General features: G+C 42.7%; 1 protein-coding gene across 2 annotated transcripts in view; it reads left to right on the forward strand.

Moving 5' to 3' along the window:
* Positions 1-10,504: 10,504 nt before the first annotated feature.
* The window catches only part of LOC121333486 (V-set domain containing T-cell activation inhibitor 1-like), a 31,464-nt gene continuing 29,163 nt past the window's right edge, over positions 10,505-12,805 (forward strand). For both annotated transcript variants that reach the window (XM_041399863.1, XM_041399864.1), the window contains exon 1: positions 10,505-10,635. The gene's annotated coding sequence lies outside the window, so the exon portion shown is untranslated. The remainder of the gene's footprint in view (positions 10,636-12,805) is intronic.

The raw sequence follows: 12,805 nt of genomic DNA on the forward strand, positions 1-12,805 counted from the left end.
AGCCAAGGCACAGCACACACTCCTGCTTCCAGAACTGAAACCAGCTCGTTGCATTCCCCCCAGAGCAGTCTTGCACAGGAGCACCAGCATCCCTCTGTTTGCCTACATTAAAGACACTTAAACACAGGAAAGCAACAGTTGATGCAGCTTTGGAGGAAGACTAATAAATGGACTCACTTTCACAGAAAAGCGAAAGACTTTTGTTGTGGCATGGCTGGTAAACCACAAGTGGAAAGCCCCAAGAGAAAACATGTGTTGCTACTTAGTGATCTGGATCCATCTGTCCTGTTGTCAGATTCACTATTTAAATCTTTTTACCTGTGAGAGCTGAAGTATCTCTTTTGCTCAAAAAAGCGTTCCCTTTTTCCAGCTACCCTTGCTCCAACACCTGTTCTCAGTAGCTGTTGGGCTACATCAAAGAAAACTTGTTTGTTGCTTTTCCATTTTGCAAAGTGAATCTTTCTTATATTTGTAGCAAACATGCACAAAAGGTAATATTACCCCCAAGTGTAATTTCTCTAACCTCTCTGTTTTCCAGAGGAAGAGAAACTGCTTTAAAGAACAATTGAGTACAGCCTAACTCCACAGGGAGAAAACATTTCCATAGCTGTGAGGCTCTTGGGACTTTTCCTCTCAATATGTGAACTAGGGCTTTCACCACCTCCATAGTATGACATGGGATGGAATCATTGTAATCTGGTCCCCACTTGAGGATTATTGTGGAACTCCTGGAGCAAATCTGGAACAAAGATACAAAGGTGATGGGGGGACTGGAGCATGTCAGTGATGAGAAAACACTGAGAGAGGTGGGCCTGCTCAGCCCCAAGAAGAGACAACTGAGAGCCATGTCTGTCATTGTCTGCAGGGAAGGGTCAGAGCAGGGAGCAGGCTCTGCTCTGTGGTGCTGAGAAATGGGACAAGAGGAATGGGCAGAAACTGGTGGACAGAAAGTTCCACCTGAAAATGAGGAAGAACTTTTTGTTGAGGGTGGCTGAGCACTGGAACAGGAGGCCCAGAGAGACTGTGGAGATCTTCCCTGGAGATGCTCAAAAGCTGTCTGGACTTAATCCTAAGTAACACGTTCCAGGGGACTGCATGAGCAGAGAGGTTGGACTCGATGACCAACTGTGGTCCCTTCCCAACTCACCCATTCTGTGTTTATGGAAAGCACACCCCATGTTCTTGGAGGTGATCTCCTCTGCATCTGGCACCCCAGGGAATTACAGAGCAGTGACTTCTATGTCATTCATCTCTCAGGATCACTTAGGTGACAACAATTCAGTTTGTACAATTACCTTCCAACGCAGGAAAAATGCTTCCAACATTTTCTGTGTTATCAGCACCACTTAGCGTAATTAGTGCATCTGAACCACGCTCCCTGATGTCAAATGCAAGCCCTTGGCAGCTGCTCCTGACATTGCTGTTAATCACAAACTCTTTGTTTGCACATTGTTAGGAAAGAGCCTGTCTCCCATTTCAGTCTGGCACAGAAAACTGCTATGTAGGGATAGATACTCATATATCAAGGATGCTTAGGCTGACCTTTGAACTTGCCCAAAATAGGTCCCAACAATTTACTAATAAATTACTTATTTGTTTTTCTGTAATTCCAAGAAGTGCTGCTTAGGACGATTGGACACAGTGTCATGCTTGGAGTCACACAAGGCTGCCTGTAGCTGACTTGGTGCTTACACTCCTATCTCCAGCTTGCAGAGACCTTTTCCCACTTGCTGGACTGGAAAGTCTACTTTTTTGCAGCATCCACCCCAGTAGAAATCATAAGTCAACAGAAGCTGTTTGCTAATTTTGAATGAGATTACACCGCACAAAAAAAAATATCACCTCTAAAAAAATTTAGAAGGAGGGAAAAGATATCTCTCATTCAAACTGGAAATCTTTAAAGAACCTGTCAGTAAGAAGCAACAGTAACACAGCCATAATGTGGACAGGGAGTGACTGAAAATGTTTTTTTCTTAATTTCTTCTGCCAGGTCTGTGCTGTCACATGTCATCCTTCTTACAGGGCTGAGACTGCAGTTTCGAAACAAGATCAGATTTGCCTGCAAAAACAAATTTCCCACAGCATCGTTCTGGACTAGAAGCAACTCTACACCTCTCAATTCACCTCTCTATCAATCAGACTTACCATTACTGTGCTACCTAGCTTCTAAAATGCATCACCACTGCAGTTCTCACAGTTACTGTAACTAAAAATAGGTCATGGAATCAAGGCACAAAATGCCTGAACTGTAGCTAATTTTATAACAGTAGGCAAACATGAAATATCTTTATCACCTTGTTGGAAGTTTTATTAACCAGCTCAGATCAGTGTGATTAAACTCTGCGTCAGCAAAGGACTGCAAGTCCTATCATAAACCTGGTCTTTGAAAGCCTTTGGTTTGGTTTTCCCTGCCCTCATGAACTAAGTCAGGGTATGCCCATATTTCCCTCTGGCTGTATCTGCAGCTCAGAGGGCTGCTATCTTATTCAAGATATGTTATTGAATTCCCTTATCAAAACCATGAGAAAAATCCAGCACTGTGCTGGTTCCTGACCTACTGAACAAGGCAGGAGGGCTGGCCAGATAGTGCCCACACTTTCCAGGAGAATTCATTGACTGATTCTTCACAGGGTGGGACAGAGGGACACCACCCCAGGAAGGTCTCCTGCACTCCTGGCAGCAGCTGGCACAGAAAGCATGCCCAGAAACTGAAGGACTGGAGAAGCTGAGGAAGTGGCTTTGTAGACAGGGAAATCTCTGACAGGGTGAGCCTTGGTGCCAGGTCTCTTCTCAGCAGGTGGGGATCCCATCAGGAGTCCTGGGCACATCCCAGTGCTGAGGGGCAAGTGCCTTCGAGCAGGAAAAATCAAAAGAATATATAATTAAACACATAAACAAATAACACCCAAACTTCACACAACGGTTCTGTTTAACTTCAGATTATCTGTTTATTATTTGAAGTTGCATTTTTCATGACTACCATGGGGCAGATAGCTGCCTGCCCACGCTGTTATGTATGGGACAGTTCGATCCAGCTGAAAGGAGGAGCAAGAAAGAAAGAGGGAATAAAAATAAAATCTTTTAATCTGCTCCAGACCAGTAACAATTTGCTAGTCCTCAAGAGATGAAGGCAATTGATTTTTAATTTATTTTTATTTAAAATAGCCCTTAAAGAAGAGCTCCCATTAACAAACATATACTCTGGCCAGCTGGAATGATTAACCACAAAACCACCAGGCATGCACAGAGTGAGCCAGTGCCTTTCATCAGAAATTTGTGGCAATGTGGCAACTGCAGACCAGCTTCATATAATGTGTCTTAGCTTCATTTTTGAGCAATTCCTACTGCATCACAACATAATCTGGGTAGAAAATGATTTCTAAACAAAGTCAAACAATGGTTCCTCAGAAACAGAAAACTTGGCCAAAGGAATCCACCAGATTCCTTCGGCTGCACTTATTGCATCAATAGACCTTCGAGTCTTGGGAAACATTATCTACATTAGTAGATAATCCATGTGTCAAATACCTCCTCCATTTTATATTTCATCAACTTTTGCATTAAAACTGGTTTTAGTGTTCCCAGGTGCTCAGGCTCAAGCACCCTACAGCCACGATGGATCCCAGACACAAGAGGTGTGCCCCTGTCAGAATATTTTTCAGAAGATTTGGGGTGTGGTTGAAGGGCAGGACAGGAAAGGAATTGTTTGGTTTAGTCTCCAGGCAATGCTGCAGCAAACAGCAAGAAGGGAAGCACTGAACTTTTGCACCTAGGCAGAAGCCAGGTGAGAAGCTGGCTGCGAAGCTGGCATTGGACCCTGAACCCCTCCTACACAGGCCTGGCTTTACAGCCCAGCAATGTTCCTGATCTCTCACTACACCTTTTACAAAGCAAGCTATAATCTTAATCTCTGCACTCCCAGGTGACAGGATGAGTGCCCAGGCTGGCAATAACCACTTGTAGCATATCTCTGATATATCCTATCAGCTGGAAGCTCCATGCAAGCAGTCAGCACGGTTGAGAGGTGAGCAAAAAGCAGCTGCATGCAAAAGTGTGTTTGAACAGAGATAAAGTGCAATTCAGCAGCAAATTTTGCAAGGAAATGAGCAAGAAAGCACATGGCTCCCAAAACATCTTTGTCTGAGTGGCAGACTGTCAGAGGCTGGATACAAACACATCTGGAATGTCACTGCTTTCATTCAGACTGTTTGTTTTCTGGGGAGGGAAGATTGATATTCCTATCTCCCCCACACCCCAACATGTCAAAGCTCATGTCCCTGTTCACTGCCAAGACAGCACAGATTATTTTTTGCCTTCTTTGCTCCCCACAGGTTGGCAGAATACCAGCAACTTAATTACACAGGCAGCTATTAGGGCCTGCCTCAACTTTCACACTAGGAAAAATTGTGCTTTCTCTCACAAAATTTAGAAATAAATATTGATTTTTAGGCTAAGGTGAGTTCCAACATCTGAAGAGTTGCTGCTGTATACCTCTCCCATCACAAAGTCCCTGCTCACCTTTCTGTCCCTGAGGGTCACAGGCACAGGGAAGGTGTTGCCTTAAGGGCCTTTGGACACTCACAGCTCAGCAGGTGTTGCTGAACCAAACAATTTCCACACTATTAGACCAACTTCTGATAGGCCAGAGGTAAAGCACCGCAGATAACTACTGCAGAATGGGCACTTTCATTGCTTGCTAACATTTACACTAACACATAATCCTTCAGAGACAAAAAAAGCCCTCTACAAAATATAGCAAGAGTGGCTGGATCTGCAGTTGTGTTCAGAAATGAACGCTTCAGGCTTGACAAAGCTCACACAGGACAGCACAGACCATAGCTCTGACAGCATAAATCAAGTTGCAGGATTTTTTCACTCTTGGATCTCGTGGTATCCCTGTCATGCCTAAATGGAAGAACCTTTCCTATAATTAGCCTGAGCCTGAGCAGTTGCATCCCTGAAGGAGTGCAGAGGGCATTGCTGGGACTGTGCTGCACCTCTGCTCAATGCCTGGCTTACACAATTCACAGGCTCAGAGAGGAACCCAGTTACACCCCCAAATACTATTATAGTTGCAAATGGGCTGGTTGGAATGTTAAATACCTTTCAAAAGGTGGGTGTGCTCCCTGCACATTTCTAGGCTGAGCAGAGCCTTCACCCCACCTGATTAAAGCAGGTCCTGCCCAGCTGAAGCAGTCTATTTTATGTCTTGCTTATGCTGGGAGAAAAGCAACCATACATGGAGCAAATTATCCTCCCAGTGCTTGCTGCTATTCCCGAGGAAAATCCAGAAGCCTTATGGCAAATACAACCATTAACACCTTTACAGAAAAGTACAAATCCTCTCTCCTGAGTGTCTGAGATCCTGAGCCCTTGGGCAGCCACCCACTGCAGGGTACCCTGATAAATGGGGGGGATTCACTTCAGAGAGAAACAAACAGCTAATTGATTGGCCAAAAAGCTTTATCATTTAAAGGATCAGACTGACAAAAGTCGCAGCAAAAATCAGCTTCACGTCTGTTCCTTTCTCACAGTCAAGCTGAATTTTTGTTCCCATCCCTACTGGCTGTCCAGGTCATTAGGCCTCAGTAACAGATGCAGATTTCTTGCCAAGTATCTCCCATTGCCAGGACTTACACATCTCTTGGACAGCAATGCTGCTGGCTGTCACCTCTTCCTGTGCAATTCAACATGCTGCTTCAATTTTTGCTACTATGGCTGCACCATGAAAGGTCTTCCGCTGTTGCTCAAGTGGTTCAAAAGCCAGCATGAAAACTCATTAGTTTTTCACATCTCTCATCTGCCCTCACCCTGGGATAAGAGTCCTAACCACATAAGATATTAGCTAAATGTGTGGAAACAAGGGAAACCAGCCACAGCCAGGGCTGGAAAGCCTCACTCTGCAGGCAAATCCAAAATGACAAATAAATCACACAGATTCAGGTGCTCACTAGCATCATTTGAACAGTCTTTCGGTTTCCACCTGAACTGGACAAGGATTAAGGTTTATCAACAGGAAGCAGAGACAGTGAGCATGACAAGATGTAGCTGGTCTGTACTGCCTTACCCAAACAACCTTGCTGTCTTCTGCTCAGAATGACAAATGGATTTGCATTTTCCTTCTGAGGAGAGCTTGGTTAAGATTGTCTGTATTATTTGGTTAATCTGATAACAAAAAGGGGGGCCAAGGCAAAAAGAAAAACTCACCTTTATTAATAATACCAGCTACAATCACCAATATGAGATGAACAAGAGCCAAAAAAAGACTCACTTTTTTGGAGAACTCTGCCCACAGCCTTAGAAGCCACTTGGATAACAAACACAAGTAGAGAGGAAATATACAATGAGAAAAAGGAATATTGCAAGGTTACAACATGCTATAATAGCACCAAAAGAAAATACACAAGTCCCTTGACCAGTCTGCACTAGTACTTAGCTGAATGCAAATTTATATTCCTGATACAGGAAATTAAAATATTTAAGCTATTCATTCTTCCATCAATTCACTTATAGGTGATGAAAACAGTCTGGCTCTGATTTTGGAAAGCATCTGATTCACAGTATTTGAATTAGCAGATGTGTGGGCAACTGTCTTTGGTAAAAAAAAGGGAGTTGTGTTCTGTGGAAAAGCAGGCTGTATTTTGCTTTAGTTGGAAACCTTTTAGCAAATATGCAGGATATAGCAAATAGAGGGGAGAAAGCACATTTATACACCCTAAAAGCAGCATGACAAAGGTACTGATGATGTGAACATCTCCAAACACTGAAGTGAGGAGCCCCAGGGACTGAAAACCAACAAGACTTTAGGCAATGGCCTGTAGGAAGTGAGCCAGCTCAAAGATTTGCATTGGCTTTGTAGTTTGTCTCAACAAAGTTTTTTTCTGTGCTTGCTTCATTGCTATGTGTAGGAAGAAAAAAAAAGAAAAAGAAAGAAAAACCAACCAAAAAACACACCAAGAGACCTGCATGGATGAACAAGGAGATCCTGGCAAAACTCAGGCACAAAAAAAAGCATGCAAAGGGTGGAGCAGGGGTGGATAACATGGAAGGAACAGAGACACTGTCTGAGCATGCAGAAACACGGTTAAAAAAGCCAAAATCCACCTGGAATTTATTCCATTCAAGGTTTTGATGGGATGCACCAATGAGTGCTGAGGGAGCTGGCAGATATCATTGCAAGGCCACTCTGGATAATCCTTGATGGATGATGACAGTTGTGAGCAGTGCCAGAGGAGCAGAGGAGAACAAACATCACCCCTGTCTTCAAGAAGAGAAAGAAAAAGGATCCATGTTTGACACAAGTCAGCATTGTATCCTTGTGGCAAAGAAGGTTAAAGGCATCCTGAGCTGTACCAGGCAAAACATTGCCTGCAGGTTGAGGGAGGTGATCCCTTCCCTCTCCTCAGCACTAATGAGGGCAACTTCTGGAGTTCTGGGCTCCCCCATACAACAAATATATCAGTCTAAAGGGGAGAGAGTGAAGGGCCACAAAGATGAAGAAGAGACTGGAGTGTGTCTTCTGTGAGGAAAGGCTGAGAGAGCTGGGGCTGTTGGGGCAGAGGAGGCTCAGGAGGGGTTTCATCAGTGCATGGAAATCCCTCCAGGGAGGGTGCAAGAGGACAGAGCCAGGCTCTCTCCAGTAGTGCCCAGAGGAAATGGGCACACACATTGGGCTCTGTCTGAAGATCAAGTAGGTGGCCTGGCTTGAGCAGGGGAGCAGAAGCAGACCACTTCCAGAGGTCCCTTCCAAACTCAACCACTCTGTGACTGTGGAAAAATTATGAGTGGATTTTGAAAGCTTACAGCACTCTCCTTCAGGTCACTCAACCCATGCTAAGTTTAATAGGATAATGTAGAAAGAACAGGAAGGGTAGGAAGAGAAAATATTTCTTTCAGTCTTTTCTTTCTGTCAAGATAAACAATTATAAGCCAGTATTGCACTGCTGTCAGGTCTTAATTTTCTTCCAAGTCTGACTACACTCAGTGTAGCACAGTGGAACGCTGAGCAATCACAGCACCTCACTTCTGTCACATGAGCCATTGATGAGCCTGGAAAAAAAAAATCATCCCCAACAAAAAAACCAACTCCAAACTAAAGCTCAGCCACACGCTGGAAAGGTTTATCCTGGTGAGCAGTCACCACAGATCAGTATGACTCCTTTGTATTTATCACTGAAAATCAAATTGAGTAAAAACTGTATGGCTGTGCCCACCAGACCCACAGCCTTCATCCAGAACATTAAATGACCACAAGTGTCTGTGGCTGCTGTATTTTTGTATGCTGAGAGGTTTTGAAAGAATGCATTAGTGATCCATATCTGCCACCTCCTCCTGCAAGAAGGGAGGACAGAAATAACGTGAGCAAAGAATGGAAGACACAGAGGGCACCTAAGCACAAAGCTGGAACACAGTAGCCTTCCCAGCCTCATGAGTTTTTTTGCTAGGTGGTACTTAATCACCAAGGCAGGGCACTTGGAAGACAAAACACAAGAAAAACTTGTGTTTAAAGACATAGGACTTTAAAAGATGTAGTGGAAAAGGCTGTTGAAATCACTGGACACACAGGGGAATTACTTCAGCTGATAGTTTAAATTTGGGCTTGTTCAAAGCATGTAAAGAAGGAATTAGCCTATGAAGCATTAAGGTCACATCCTTAAACTTTATTATGGAGTGATTTTCTTTTATCTGGAGCAGGACATGGCACCTCTGCGTCAGATTCCAGCAATTGAGTTAACTTGGTCAATACTTCTGCTGTTGTGAGAGGAGCTCTCAGAGGAGAATTAGGATCTTCCAGAAGAGTAGCTCTCAGAAGAGCACGAGAGGAAAAAAAAAAACCCACAAATATTAATTTCTCTTGACATTAGTGCAGCCATAAATGGTTTTTGTACTTCATCAGGAATTCTAGTCTTGGAAGCCTTCCACTTCTGTGTTTCAGTGCTAGAGAGAAAATAACTTCTAGAAAATCAGAAATTTATTCCTCTGCTATGTCTTCCACACATCTAAATATGAGTTGCATCAGGCATTCAAAGCTTTCCAAAAGTCAAGTGCCTCAGGAAATACTCTGGATTATCACTGCCACAGAAGAGAATGAGCAACTCCATTACAGCCCTATTTGAGTGAGAAATTACATATTGCTGAAATACAACCATTAAGCTGACTGATTTACTAAGTCTCACTTTTAAAACAGTTAAATAGAGTGTGGGTGGCTTTGTTTGTTTTCTAGTATAATGAAATATGATTTTCTAGACTTTTTTCAATTATTTAACTTCTAGCTTAATACCATAAAACAACCCCCAAAAACAACCCCAAAAATAAAAACAAGCAACAAAGAACAAACAGGCTTATTCTAAAGTTTTTTTTTGTATGAGTGTTACATGTTAATATTTAAATTCTTCCAGCATGATGAAATAGCAAGCTCTCTACTTAATCCAAGCAGAGGATGAGCTGAGATGAATGAAAACAGTGTTTGTATTACTATTGTTTATTTTTATAAGTATATATTATTTAATACTTTTTAATAATAATCCAAATCAATGGGTATGCTTTTTATGGCATGTTTATATAACATAAAGTTCAACACTAACAGTGCATTAACAAGTGTGTGTATACATCTGTAAAGAAAACAAAGGGAGATGTCAGAAGGATTCAATACAATGCAAGAGAGACTACCCAGAAGCTAGCAGTTTGAAAAAGTGTTGAACAGAATACACTAAATATATTTTTCCACAATTGCTGAATTGTGCAATTATGCAACTATGTGCAAAAAAAAAACCCACCCTAGTAAAGAAATGCCCTTGGCAGCAAATGCCCATTGAAAGAAAAACATAAATTTCTTTATGAAATGCAACAGCAGACTATGCCAGACTATGCTCAGCAAGATGCAAGAGCTCTCATGGAGAAAAAGAAAGGCTTCTGCCATGGCTGGCTGAAAACGTAAGGGGTAAATATTGCTCAGCACCTGCACATCAGAAGCAGAGAGCCAGGAAAAAGTAGTGCTTGATTGCAGAGCAAATAAAGAAACAGCTATTTTTGGCATTGTAGAGCGTGGAAAGGCATGCTTAGAAAGTGCAAGGGGTAGCCTCTGTGCTCAGCTGTACAGGAAACCAAATACATTAACATCAGTCACAACTAATTGTAAGATAAAAGTTTGAATTTTTTTTTTTTCCTCAGTAGAAAGAACTGAGCGAAGTCTCAAGTCCCTGCTTAAACTGAGAGACAAGAGTTGTTTCAGAAACACTGGCAAAATCCTTGTTCTGAACATTTTCAAGTAGCACATCGATACAAAGAAATGTTTAACTATAAGACAAAAGTTAGGCAGTCCTCCTAGAAGGAACTGCAATACCTGAAGGCTGCATTATCATAAACAGCTAAATTCTGGGAAAAGATCAAAGGTGGATGCTGAGCTTTTTCTATTGGTGAAGTGGTAGTTTGCAAGACCTTACGTCAGCTGCAATGCTATGGTGAGAGCCGACAATATTTCCATTTGTTCTTCAGTTTGGTTGGAGAAACATCCCCTGATTTCTCTGAGTCACTGCTCACATCCTGCTCCAGCACTTCCTCATTCACAGCAGCACTCCTTGCAGCAGCACGTTTGGATCTCAGCACATGCAGGGGGGACACGGAGATTCCACAGAGGTAAGCAAGAGATCAAATGTTCTGTATTGAACAAGAAAGTGCTAAAATTGCAGTATTTGGGCTATGGGGTTTGGCTACGGTCTTTTACGCTTGCTTCAGGTGATGTTTCCACGGGGAAAAATGAAATAGAAACAGTGTGGATTTGGCTTGGGGGGTTGTTTTTTTTATTTGTCATAAGTGACAGTTTGCCAGAGAGGAAAAACTCCAGACTGAGGGGGTTCCCAGCTGTGTAATGCTCTCCCCTGTGCTGGCTCCCAGCTGGGGTGGGCTTAGAGTGTAAAATGGAAAGTGAGGCCACCAATAAAACAAAAGGCATTTCCAGTTAATTTTCTCACTGAGCACTGATTTGCCTTTATTTCTGCTCTCATCTTTTGCTTTTCCTTAGCCATTAAAATGGCTAACTGACAGGAGTGACTGAACAGGGAGTCTCAGTTTAGTGAAATTCAGAGGACAAACACTAGGCTGAAAACAGTCAAATCACACTTGCTGCCTCAGAATATCACCTGAGCAAGAGCAAAGGCTCGAGCATTCAGCATGCAGAAAGGGAGCTCCAGGTAACTCCTCAGGCTCTCAGTGGTGGCTGTTCACAAACTGGCAGAGAGTAACAGCAGCTAAAAAGGAAGGCAAGAGGTCCCAGGGTCCAGGCTGCAGGTGGTGAAGAAGTGTAGGAGTGACAAGACTAGAAAGAGGGCAAACAGCTGCACAGGGGGGGTTTCCCAAACTCAGTCAGTGAGGTTTCTATTACAAGTGGTGGTGGAGTTTGGAAAAAAAAATTCCATTGCACAAGTAGGCTCCAGACAAACCTGGTGCCTTAGTTTTGACAGATTTATATTAGATTAATTAAAAAACAAACAACAAAATCTACACAGCAATAGATGTACAAGCCAATCCCTACAACAAGGCATTTAAAATTACTTTCCTATCTTAAAATCTAATTTTATTCTTGGTAGCTCGTTGCTTCCTTTAGAGGGGACTGTACCCACCAAATTAATGCAGGGACAGAGGAAGGGAGGAGAAAGACACCTGGGGAAAGTACAGAGCAACAGATGCCACAAAGTCCAATTTCTCACACCTCCTCCGTGTGAACCTGGAACTCAGACCCCCTCAAGAGCCAGCTCATGCTAGATAATCTCAGCTTTTTGAAAGCTAAATAGAAATGTTTCACCAGTTGACTAAAAGTGAATCCTGAGGAAGAAGTGAAATGACAGAGCTATGGATTTCAGTTCTCATTAAATCAAAAATCTTGCCATTTTTTTGAGATTATCTTGGTAACACAAGTGTAAGTAATGCAAAGGTGGAAATCAGCACAGATTTTTCATTCCAGAGAAATTATTTCTCTATTTCTGGAAAGGAAAAGGAGATGACAGGAAATTTTCAACTCCAAGTGCTCTTCTTGTAATATAGACGAGGTTATTAAAATATTTGACAAGATGAGTATTGCAAAAAAATCTCTGATAGGTTTTCCCTAGTTGGGAAAGCCCTAAAAAAAGATTGCATGGGTGCATACTACACTCAGCAGACTGATCTTTTAGTAGAAAAGTCACCAGAGTTCTGTATATTTTATCTCCAGAGAAGCTACCCAGTGGTTGGTGGGAGGTGAGGGATGGATGGGAGAAGAACATTTCACTCTACAAAAGAAAAAACACATATATTCTTTAAAAAAAGCCAATACACAGATGCAGTCAACTCTTTAGGGGGCTTCTTGGATTTTCCCACCTTATCATGGTAAATTCCATCTACAGTTTTCTTTTAACATAAAACAGAGACCTGGGGCAGATCCAGAAGTCCACAAAAACAGTCAGTGCTGGAACAACTCTGCTCTGAACACAGGCTGAGAGAGTTGAGGTTGTTCAGCCTGGAGAGGGCTCTGTGGAGATCTCAGAGGGGCCTTTCAGGGGCTGGTAAAAAAGAGACTTTTTACCAGGACCTGTAGTAACAGGACAAAGGACAACGATTTTAAACTGAAAAAGGGTAGGTGTAGGTTGCAAATAAGTAAAAAATTCTTTACTGTGAGAGTGGTGAGGCACTAAAATGGGTTTCCTAGAGAAGTTGTGGATGTCCCATCCTTGGAAGCAGCCAGGCCAGGTTGGATGTGTCTCTGAGCAATCTGGTATAGTAGATGATGTCCTTGCCCATGGCAAGGGAGGTTGGAACAAGACAATCTTTCAGG

Source organism: Onychostruthus taczanowskii, unplaced genomic scaffold (genome assembly GCF_017590055.1).
Source record: "Onychostruthus taczanowskii isolate IOZ18803 unplaced genomic scaffold, ASM1759005v1 scaffold17, whole genome shotgun sequence".
NCBI lineage: Eukaryota > Metazoa > Chordata > Aves > Passeriformes > Passeridae > Onychostruthus > Onychostruthus taczanowskii.